Source organism: Panthera onca, chromosome B1 (assembly GCF_046562875.1).
Source record: "Panthera onca isolate mPanOnc1 chromosome B1, mPanOnc1 haplotype 2, whole genome shotgun sequence".
Classification (NCBI taxonomy): domain Eukaryota; kingdom Metazoa; phylum Chordata; class Mammalia; order Carnivora; family Felidae; genus Panthera; species Panthera onca.
This window is the reverse complement of record NC_138342.1, coordinates 133,942,356-133,954,437: the sequence shown is the minus strand read 5'-3', so window position 1 is coordinate 133,954,437 and position 12,082 is coordinate 133,942,356.

Here is a 12,082-nt window from a genome sequence, read left to right as displayed (position 1 = left end):
ATTCTGATATACTTAAATAGCAAAAGAAGCAATAATTATATTTACTTGCTTCTACAACAAATTATTGCACAGGTGACTGGATTTATCTAATGTGATAAAGTCAAAACCATTCTCTCATTCCAGAGCTACAGAGTATATGTTTTCTTTTTTTTTTTTAATCTGGCCCAGCAAATCATTACTATCCTGTATTTTCCACTGCATTATTAAGTTAGCTTCAAAAGACCTAATATGTGGGGTTTTCTTTTTTTAAAATTTTTTTAAGTTTATTTATTTATTTATTTATTTAGAGGGAGAGAGAGAGAGAACACAAGTGGGGAAGGGGCAGAAAGAGAAGGAGAGAGAGAGAGAATCGTCAGCAGGCTCCACACTGTCAGCATGGAGCCCCGAGTGGGGCTGGAACTCACAAACCATGAGATCATGACCTGAGCTGAAACCAAGAGTCAGATACTTAGCCGACTGAGACACCCAGGTGCCCCAAATACGGGGTTTTCATTGATTCTTGGAGCAAACATTTCAAAACCTCTGAGAATTAAGAGGATGGTGTGTTTATTTTTCCCTAATTATATCTTTTTTTGAGAAAAATACCTACTTAATATAAATTTAAAAGTAATTTGCCTCTGTGAACTATCATTATTGTTTGTAGCCTTTTTTAAGTTGAAAATATGGTAAACATAGTATCTCTATAAATTATGAAGTTATCTTAAAAAACAAAAACAACAAGTCTGAAGCTACATAAAACCTTAGTCTAGCCACTCACAATTTCTTTGAAATCACCAATGTTTTTGAATATCTTTTTACTATTTTATATGCTCTCAAAGCAAACTTAGGCCCTTCTATACAACTCGACAGATACTTAACATTTCTACTCTCTGTGTTCAGAGTTTTACACAAATGGGATTGTGAAGAAATGGCATTTTAACCTTTGCTTTCTGACATAAATGTGTCTCAGGACTTTAAAACTGTTAATTGAAGAAACTACAATACTTTCCCATACATACTGGCCTGGATGCACTTTTAACGAATGCGGTGAAAATAACGGTTCTCTTTTACATATATTTTACCTTTAGTATTTCCTTAGGGCCCACTGACTAGATGTGAGCTTTTTCTTGGGATGTGGAGAGTCATTCTTCCTCACACACACACACACCTGGCCTGTTTCCACCTCTCTTCTTGGGGGCCACAGCCAGGTGAGCCACTTCTGTATTTGAAACCCTTCAAAGCCTTCCAAATCTCTGAACAAAAACAATTCCTTATTTCCAATATAATTTTTGACCAAATCGGCCATTAGAAAATAATGAAATGTTTTTCTTCTGTATCAGGAAAAAAAAAAAAAAAGCTACAAGAAGAGCTAATGAGTTAGTTTTGCAAACAGCATGGGTCTGCCGTAGGGATGGAATATCTTTGGTGTCTGAAGCACAGATCTTTCACGCTGCTACAATTTCTGAACGATGAGCAGGTTACCGCCGTGCCACTGGGGGAGGCAACCTCAATGTACAAAGATACTTTTCTTTTTCCTTAATAGTCGACCCAGGAGAGATTTGGAATTGAGCATAGAGACATAACAAAGCCGCATTCAAATTTATCTCAATGTTGTTTAGCAAAAATCTGCATATTTTGAATATTATAAGTACCAAAATACTTAGGTATCTTATAACCAGTTTTTTTTTCAATGTTTATTTCTTTTCAGAGACAGAGAAAGAGAGAGATGGTGCGTGGGAGCAGGGCAGGGGCAGAGAGGGAGGGAGAGAGAAACCCAAGCATGCTTCAGCTGAGAGACCCCTACGCCTGACGCGGGGCTCGATCCTATGCACGGTGAGATCATGACCCGAGCCAAAATCAAGTCTGATGTTCAGCTGACCGAGCCATCATTCTCCCCTCTTATAACCAGTTTTAAAATATGTACTTGAAAAACGAATTTGTATTTGTGATTTCAAGTTAGAAGTTTACAACTAATAGAAGCATTTAAAAGAGCTTAAGAATTGTCTCATTTATCAATGCATTTATTAGATTTACAAGACATTTCAAGTGTGTGGAAAGATTTTATTTATTATGACAGACAACTGAAGTATTTGTAAGGAAATGGAATATGTTAACTTCGTATACACATACTGAAATGACTTAGAGCACTTAATTGTTTAATGGTTAAAAATCCTTATAAAATATAATAATATCTACAAGCAGAATTTAAAATTTCCAGGGGAACTTCACTCTTGACTTTGTGATTTTTGTTACATTAAATAAATATTAATAATATTAATTAAAATTAAAAATAATTTTATAATCATACATTATATATATATATTATAATCATAAATTAAAATCATTTCTTCATATCATTTCTATCTAAAAAAGCTACCTCAGGACCACCCAAATGCTCACACTGACAGCTTAAAAGGTACTGTAAGTATTTCAACTCAGGACAAATGACAATGTGATGCTGGCAGGAATGGGGAAATGGTACAGACCGTTAAAGGGAGAATTGTCAGTGCTCTGAAATGTGAACAGTTTGGTTCCTATTCAAACAATAGTCTCTGAGTATTTACTCAATAGTTAGTGGGATCGGGAAGAAACCAATTTTCCATTCAAAGACAGTGCAGGCACGAAGAGATCCACATAGCAGCCCATTTCTGCTGAAGAAGGCAAAATCAATGTTAGGATTTTTTTTTTTTTCAAAGCATTTTCCATTTCTCTATGAGCGAGCATCAGTTTTGTTTATTAGTTCATTGGTATTTTTGTGCATGTGTGTGCTATTTAGCCGGGCTGACTTCTCTGGAAATATTAAAGACTTTAAAGTTTAGATTAAACACTTAAATCACCAGTTTCGTGTACATTACAGAACACATTGTGGGTTTCCAGAATTTCACCAGATTGCCAACTGCAATTGTGCGTGCACACTGCAGAAACACTCAGTGAAGATTGGTTGGCCTTTTAATTTTCTCTCCAGGTTGCTAGCTGCTCTAGAGGGTAAGATGAATTTACATTCACAGTCACAGGAAGGATTGTCTGAGAGAGCATTATTTTCCTTCCCAACCCTTGATAAGGGCTCTGGAACAATTCTATCAATTGTTAGACACAGAAGTTACAAGACTTAAGTCAAAGAGTTCCCATAGTTTTCCATGGTGTGGAAAGTGATGTGGGGAGTGATGGTGCCCTTACTGGACATCGGGAGTACTGAGGGGGTGGAAGATAATTCGTTCATTTGGGGTTTGAAATTCCAACTGGCTGGTGGTTGGAAACGTAAGACTGAGGCACAGGCCGAAAGCCAGAGAGAATGAGGAAGATTTAAAAGTTAAGTTTTCAGGAGGTGCCTGCGTGGCTCAGTTGGTTGAGCATCCAACTTTGGCTCAGGTCGTGATCTCAGGGTTCATGAGTTTGAGCCCCCATCGGGCTCACTGCTGTCAGTGAGTGCCAGTGAGTGCAGAGCCTGCTTGGGATCCTCCGTCTCCTTCTCCTCTGCCCCTCCCCTGCTAATGCACTCTCTCTCAAAAATGAACAAACATTTAAAAAAATAATAATTTTTTAGAACCGATATAGAAGGCTAAGATTGCCCAGAAAGAATGTGCGGAGAGAAGGGATCCCAGGAACATCTGCATACAGCGTACGGCAGCCTGAGGGGAAGCTTGAGACAGAAATGTGCACGTGGGACCTGGAATTGAACCATGAACTAGAATCTGCCAAGGTGTATGTGGCTCACGCAGTGTGGGCCGCGCACGCGTATGTATATGTGTGCGCAGTAGGTGTTTAGCATGAGCCTACGTTTAATGTGGGCGATTACACATGCAAATATAAATTCTCAAAAAGTCTCCAAGAATTCTCTTTAGGGCACCAATTCGTGAGAGCTGGGAAGCAGCTCCCTGTGGGGGTGGGGCATGCATTTCCAGGCTTCACTGCCGTCCACGAAACTCCCACAATCCGCGTCTATCCACTTGCATGCCCACAGCTCCCTGCCTGTCGTTATCCGCCTGTATGTTTTTGAGTTCGTGATTCATGGTTTGCGGGATTTAAACAGAAGAAAGTTTCGTCGCGGGTAGTGGGCAGTGTGGTGTGACATTTTGGGCTGAACTGTTTCCATTAGCTTTCCTTTTTGTGAGCACCTACTTCACTTTGGATAGTGTTATGCGTTGAACTGCATCCTCTCCAAATTCATATGTTGAAGGACCAACCCCTGGTACCTCAGGATAGGACGACATTTGGAAATGGAGTCGTCACGATGTATTTAGTGAAGATGAGGTCACGTTGGAGTACGATGGGCCCCCCAATCAAATATGACTGTGTCCTTATAAAAGAGGAAATTGGGACACAGACACGTATACAGAGAGAATGCTTTGTGGAGATGAAGGCAGAGATCTACAAGTTAAGGAACATCCTAAAATTGCCAGAAGCTCTCGAAAAGGCACAGACCAGATTTTCCCCTACCTCCCCTCTCCCCTAGGAGGAACCCCCGCCCCTTCCAACCCTCCAGTCTGGGACTTCTGGCTCCCAGAATAGTGAGACAATAAGTTTCTGTTATTTAAACCACCATGCTTTGTTAAGGTATCCCTAGCAAACTAATGCAGAGGGAAAGAATATTCTTATTGAGGACAACTTTTTGCCACTTTTATTTAAGATCACAGGAGAACATCTTTTTTTCTAGAGACTATGAATTATAAAATTTGATAAAGAAAGCATGCATAAGAAGAACATTTGGCACATTTAGAAAAAGATACCCATTTAGTTAACTGTGTGAACAAATCTCACAGCTAAGAGACAAGCAAGCCTAGGTGTGAATCCTGCTGCCCCCAGGACTGATGTGGATTTGGGGGCGTTGCCTCATGTCTTTTTAGCCTAGGTATTATTTATAAATATGAATCTCAAGAGTCTTGTCATATAGCAGTGTTTTAAGGCATAAGTGAGGAGAAAACAACAAAAGGGCTGGCACAGTCCCCACACAGGATACACATTGAACAAACTGTAGCTTATATTATAAGCATTTATCACTCTTACTACTTCATTTTAGGAATCACACATCAAAGCATCAAAGTGGTGCCCAAACTCTTGGGACTTTAAGGAACTTGACTTTTTTTTTTTTTTTTTTTTTTTTGGAGTCATGTTGAGTTATGATATGCTTCTAAAAAAAGCTGAGACTTTTTGGTACGCAAGTGTGGAGTTTAAGGAAAAATGTAGACTACCCCAATTTAATTGGAGTGGAATACTCTGACCCTGTGAGTGTGTCATCCAAAGGTGTTTGCTTTAGAACTGGTGCGGAGTTCAAATCCTCAGAGCCCGTTGCTCATAGTGGTTGCCAAGTGCACTTTACAGGCGTCTTACCCCATGCGATGTCATGACCGGTGTATGAGTTCATTTCCGCACCACAATGGGAACTCCTGCAAGTAGAGACCTAACTTCAGTCTCTTCTTCTTTATCTAGACTGAAGACACAGATTCGTGCTTGCTGGATACGTAGATAGTAATTCTCAGTAAGCAAAATAAAAGAAATAGCAATACTACTTAAAAGATGGTGTTACTGCTGCGGTTTCTTGGTCTAATGAAATTAAAATTATACTGCATGAAGTGTTGGTTAGGGTAAAGTTATGGATAATAGTATCTTTTACCCTGATTTCGTTTCTCCCTTTAATGAAACTATCTATTCCCTCTTAAGATTAGAAGAACACTTTTGGATGATTTATGTTAAAGGGGTACCTTTGTCTGGGCTCTTTTCCAGACCTTTTCTACAATTATTACAGTTGCAACTTCTGGAAATGCTTGGCTACAGTTATGCCTGGTTAAATATATTATCCAGTCTCTAAAGCCTAAAGTAGACATTTATGCGTGTATTAAAGTAAAAAAATTAATCACTTTACATATAATTTTATTATTTCTGATCCACTTTATAAATCCCATCTTTCTAATTCACTTAAAAGGCAAGCTGTCCTGCAAAGAGATATTTGTAAAACAAAAAAAAAAAATGGGTGAAGAGACTGAACATAAGACATCTTTTGAAACAGAATGTTGTTTCTTGCTTCGGTGTTATTCCACTAGCTGCCATTCTCTTTTCTTTGTTACTCTTTAAAGTCCAAACCAAGGGGCGCCTGGGCGGCTCATTTGGTTAAGCGTCTGACTTCGGCCTAGGTCACAATCTCATGGTTCATGAGCTCAAGCCCTGCATCAGGCTCTATGCTGACAGCTCAGAGCCTGGAGCCTGCTTCGGATTCTGGATCTCCCTCTCTCTCTGCCCCTCCCCCGCTCACGCTCTGTGTCTCTTTCTTTCAAAAATAAATAAGCATTAAAAACAAATTTTTAAGTACAACCCAGGAATTAGACAGCCCCAGCTGAAATATAGGGTCAAGACCTAAACAATATTTCAGCCCAAATTTTACGGAAAAATACGTGCATTTGATAATCTGATAAGTGTGAAAACTTTTACCTGAGGTAAAGTATTGCAGGACTTTATTTTTTAATTTGCAAAGGCATTTCCAGAATAGTAGAAAGAGAATAAGCAGTATTTTGTTTCAGCTTTTAGCAGCTTGCGTCATTTTAAATATGGTTTATATTCAGAATGATGGAAATTTGTAGCTGTTTGCAGTTTGGTACCCTGTGGAAAGTGAGGGGACCTCAGTTCAGTCCTAAAGGACAGCATTGCAAAAATACTTAGTCCTTGCAACATTTTGTTTATAAGCAAAGAACTGAACAAGCCCAAAGAGTCACCTTTACTTTCAGCTGATTTGGGAATAGGCAGTGTATGTGGGTTATTATTCAAGATTTTGGTTTCAGTTGACTTGAAATCAGTGTAAAGGGTGTGTGTGTGTGAGCAAGAGACAGAAAGAATATCAATAGATTTTCTTGAGATGAATAGAAATCGATCTCAATCAGGATTTTTGTTGTGGTTTGGTTTTAAGTTCATTTATTTAGAGAGAGCACGAGTGGGGGTGGGTGGGACAGAAAGAGAGGAAGAGAGAATCTCAAACAGATTCTGTGTTGTCAGCACAGAACCTGATGAGGGGCTCGAACTCACAAACCTTGAGAAATAACCTGGGCCGAAATCAGGAGTCTGATGCTTAACCGACTGAGCCCCGGCTGGGCGCCCCTCAATCAGGATTTTTTGAATCAAACTTCACTCAAATATCACCTGCTAGAGTCAATCCTTCATGCATATGGAGCGTCCTTGTGCACACTACCTGCTTGAGTTTGCCAAGAGTGCAAGGCCCTGACCACTCTTTCCCTGGGCCATTTCTTAGGGTGGTATGTTTGTCCTTTAAAGACAAAGAGCAGACTTACTTCGTGCTTGGATTTCCGAAGCTGTGTTTATCAGCTGTGATGCAAACCCACGAAGCGTAAGACTGGCCCTCTGCGTCCCACCCGGGGATAGGAGGAATCAATGCAAACTTGATGCTCATGCTACCTGCTCTGCTGTTTCCTTGCCTCTGACCCGGGAGATCTGTGTCTTCTGCCAGAGTCCATGAAACACGGGTAGACTGATGGACTAGCTTATAAGAAGGGCAAAATCCCAGACCCAAACAGTATCTCAGAACTTAGATTGGAAATCATATGCAGTAAAAGAAAGCACTGATGAGAAGGGCATAGATGATTTTGGACTAAGAATATCATTCAGGCCATCTAAAATACAGTCAAAATAGAGCCAATTTTCTTTCAATTTACCATTTTTTTTGGTATACAAATCTCCAAAGGAAGCAAAATTAGTTATAAACCACATTCAACATAATAACAAAACAATTTTTTTTTTTTGCGCTGAGGTAAATCCTTAAATGCTAGTCTCAGCTCAGAGAAAGTATTTCAGAACCACTTAAAAAGTAGTTTAGAAAAATAATACACTTGGAAAGTTTTAAAAAGAATTCAATATTAGCATATTTGAGTTACCTAACAGCAAAATAATGAAAATGTGTTTATGATTTGGTTGCTCAGAGCAGCGTTTATTTGAAGTTTGGACTGTCTCCTTATTGGATATGGTGTGGAATAATGAAACACTGTAGTGTAATTTTAACAATCCAGATTTTCTTTCATGAAAAATTGTGGAAATAGCAAGCTTGAGTTGAAAGCATTGGGTTGCCGGTACCCAGCATGGATCCTGAAGTATCTCTAAGAACTGCAATTAAAATGTGTTTATATTTGGAGATAGGAGATTCTGATTCCTTAGGGCCCTGTTAAATTAGGTGCAAAATGATACGTTCATAGCTGAATTTTAAAAAAATGTTGTCAGAGCTGCTTAACATCTGGCAAAATAATCTTGGTTTAGAACAGAGATTCCTATACATTGATGGCTTCCCCAAGAGTAAGCCACCACAAATGCATGCTACTCATCAAAAGGGAAAGAAAATAAGCTTTATAAAAAAGGGAAGGTATAGACCCTATATGTGTAAATGAGATTTCAATAAAAATTGGAAGACTCTTTTGATACCATAATTTTACGTTTTGCAACACTTACTGTTTGTGAGTTTTTATGGCTCAGAACTCTGAATTCATCATGAAAAAGTGTCTAGTTGGGATCATTTCACCCATAATAATGAGCTAGCTTCTCTTTCCATATGCATTTTATGCTTATTTCTGTCTCCTTTTACCATGTGGTTTAATGCTTTTTGCTTATTGTTAAATTTACTTATTTTCTGTTATTCTTGTGGCTTCTGAGTATTGCTCTTTGAGAAAAGAAAATAACCCATGTATTTATAAGGAATACGTTTAGGGACTGGGCTGTTCTTTACAGGTTGGGAAGGATGGAGGAGTGAGGAAAAGAAGGAAATGTTTCTTTTTACAATATACTGATGGCCAACATCCTGGGGATGGAACAGCTTGTGCATTTATGAAGAAGGGATCTTTGGATTGTATTCTTTACTGTGAAAAGTTTCTCGACATTCTGCTCATTAAATGAGTTCAAACTGCCAAGACTGGGCTGCAGCACATTTATTCCTAGCAATAAGAGTCAAATCTATCGCCATATTTACAGATTGAATCAATTGAATACACACACACAAACACACACACACACACACACACGCATGTATTTTTTACATTGGCTTTTGCAGTTTCTTAAAATAAAGCAAAAATCGCTCTAAGTATTGAAATGTACCAATTTCCTTTCTGTTCTTCTGAGAAAACTATGGAGGTGTTAGGAGAGAACAATATGTGAGATAACAGCTACCTGTGTTCCAGTTTTCCAGATGAAAGGGTTGCTTTCAGAGACATATTATTTCCTACCATAAAAATGTTGCCACCTCATCAACAATTGCGTAAAAATAAAATTTAGTTTCCTCTACTCTTTAAATAAATTTTAATGTCTCTAAAAAGTAAAAGAATATGAATCTTTCTATCACCACTGACTTCTACCTTGGCCTCCATGATGGTCTTGGAATAAGCCAGCAGGTTGCCACCTTATTCCACAGCTGCCTTCTCAGGGGCACCTTCCTCGATGACCCCCCACGCCCCAAGGAAAATTGCAACCTTCACATAACCCCCAATTCCTCTCATCTGCCTTTCCTACTTTATCCTTTCTGTTGGCCCTCATCATAATCGAGCATAATGTGTCTTATACCTACCTGTTTATTGTTGATCTCATTCCTAGACCATAAGCTCCACGAGGAGAGTTTGTTTGGCCCCATGCTATTTTCCAAATGCCCTCAGTGGTGCCTGGCACACTGCAAGGAAGTGCTCAAAAAATATTGTTTGAATGAATGATTCCATGTGTGCAGTTCTGTCAATCATCTGAGGCAAAATGGTACCTGTACTTTTTCAAAAAGTAGAAATTCTGATTTAAAAAACAATGATGAAGGTTTTTGTTGTTTTGTTATGTGTTTTGTGTTAAGCTTAAAGGTGTAGTATTACTTGCTAGATTTTCCTTTTTTATTTTGGTCTCAGGGAATCTCGAGTGCCCTCATTTCCTTTAAAGGATTGTGTTGTTGAAGCCATTACTACGCAGCTGTGGTGGCTTCCAGGAGTCAGAGAAAGATATAAATGGGAAGGTCTTTCAGAGACACTACCTGTACCCTTGAATCCTGCTATAGAGGCTTTACCTCTAAAAGGGCTTCGTTCGTAGAATCAATCATCCCTCCAGAAAAATCAATGGACCTGCTGTTACATCTGCTTAAAATGTATGTTTCTTTGCACATGGAGACTGTTTTTTTTTTTAATAAAGTAACTGACTTCTGTCTTTTCTCTCCAAGTATTGCTAAAAATAAACACATATTTCTTATCTTCCATTACATAATTCTTCCCTTGCAAGAATTCCATTAACTTAAAAACAGATAGTGATCTTTTTCTTGCTAACTTAAGGAAAAAATTATAAAAAGGCAAGGCAGTGAACCAATAATATAATTTACACCATAAAGTGACATAAAGATTTATCATTTGGAGTCCATATGAGGATAACTCTTTCACCAGGTCTCTGTTCAGCCATGTCTACAAAGGGTAATCGGATCACCTCTATCCATCAAGAGCTCCCCTGGGGTTGGTGAAGAAGCACTCTAGTAGGATATGGGATGATCTTTCTAATCGTTTCTTTACAAATATGTAAACCTGAAAATGCACATACTAACACTTATCACTTCAGACAGTTTTATGGATAAGATTTATTAGATTAGATCTATGACCAGAGATTATACCGTTAATAGTATCTTCTTTGATGAACAAAAAGAAAGAGGACAAACCAAAAAAACCAGACTCTTAACTCTAGAGAACTGGTGGTTACCCGAGAGGAATTGAGGGTGTGTGTGTGTGTGTGTGTGTGTGTGTGTGTGTAGGTAAAATAGGGGATGGGGATTAAGAGCACACTTACTGTGGTGGTGTCTGAGTGGCTCAGTCATTTGAGTGTCTGACTCTTGATTTTGACTCAGATCGTGATTCCAGGGTCATGAGATTGAGCCTTGCATGGGGCTTCATGCTGAGTGTGGAGCCTGCTTAAGATCCTCTTCCTCTGCCCCTCTCCCCTACTCATGCACTCTCTCTCTAAAATAAAAAAAATAATAATAATAATTAAAAAAAATTAAAAGAAGGAGTAGAACTTATTGGTACACCCGAAACCAATATCACATTGTATGTTAATTGCCATGGAATTAAAAAACAAATACATTTTTTCAAAATCTGACATGGCAGCTTTCCTCCTATTTGTGGAATGATCTTAAGAAGAAACACTAAAATTAAAACACACTTGCCAAAATTTCCCAGATAATTTTATTTTATTTTGTTAAATTTTCTTTTGATGTTTATTTATGTTTGAGAAGGGGGGGGGGGCAGAGAGCAAAGGAGACACAGAATCTGAAGCAGGCTCCAGGCTCTGAGCTGTCAGCACAGAGCCCGACATGGGGCTCGAACTCATGGACCTGAGAAGAAGTCAGTAGATCAACCGACTGAGCCCCCCAGGCACCCCTCCAAGATAATTTTAGAAAAGCGAGCCACTTCTTCCCTACCCACTTTCTACTAAATTCAGCAGCATGAGAATTTCTTTTAAAAAATGAATTGAATTCTTTGTTCTACGTAATGTTATGTTGATGTGCTAACCGTTGTTGTAAGCATTAAAATACAGTTTCCCAATGAATGGCACTGCAGTATTGTCCATTCCGTATTGTGTAGAATTTGTTGCTCTTGACATCTATCACCTCGTTCACACTTACTACAAATATCTACACGTACACAACATCCACCTGGCTGGCTACAATATATACACACAATTGTCATTCTAGTGGAAATAGTGACATTAGATGAATTTCTATACATTCTAATGGTAAAACGTGAAAACAATGCAACCCAGTGTGGTTCCCATCCTTTGGTTTGCAGTCGAAAGTCTTATAGCCAAATTTACTGCCTCAGTATGGTAATCTACTCGACTCAGTTGTCTTAGAGCGGTTATTCCAACTTCTTCAAGAAACTTTGTGATCTTTCTCCTTAAGTGATTTATCTCATACGGTGCTTTAGTTTGTAATCTGCTTCACATTCTTTCAGAATGTCGCATAATCAAATACCAAAAATGAGAGTTCCTTTTCTGTTGTGAATAAACATGCATCTACCTTTAATTCCAACGGTGAATAAAACTTGAATTTCCTTGGTTAGAACAGTCGACAGAACATCCTGAATGCTTTCTGCATAGGAATACAGTCCCATTA